The sequence below is a fragment of the Trachymyrmex cornetzi genome, unplaced genomic scaffold (genome assembly GCF_001594075.2).
Source record: "Trachymyrmex cornetzi isolate Tcor2-1 unplaced genomic scaffold, Tcor1.1 scaffold94, whole genome shotgun sequence".
NCBI classification, from domain to species: Eukaryota; Metazoa; Arthropoda; class Insecta; order Hymenoptera; family Formicidae; genus Trachymyrmex; species Trachymyrmex cornetzi.
In genome coordinates, this window is record NW_017300289.1 from 316,863 (window position 1) to 317,299 (window position 437).

Genomic DNA, 437 nt, shown 5'->3' on the forward strand with positions numbered 1-437 from the left:
GGACGAAGGAAGCGACGAGGGTGAGGCGAGCGTCGTAGTTGTGAAGCTGCCGACCGAGGTATGTCGCCTGGTGGATCGCACGTAAGCCAGCTCGCACCCGAGCTTGGGAATTATTCGCTGTCGCATTCCGAGAGTCAGAGTAAGGGGAGTAATATTCGCTGTCGAGTGGAAGAAAATTAGAGTCGTGTGGAGAGAATCGAGGACCGAATCGCACTCGTTCCTTTCGCCACGGGAGAGTCACTGTCGGTTACCGAGTAGAGTAGAGCCGCGTAGAAACGCGCGGAGTAGTCACGTTGTCGAGTTTCGTCGTGTCGCGTAACGACGATTATTGTAATTGCGTGATCGTTTAATATCGCGTCGCGTAGGCACGCTTGTTATAATCGTGTCGCCGCGCATTGTGCTGTCGCCTCGGAACGCGGATTGTCGCGTTGCCGAGT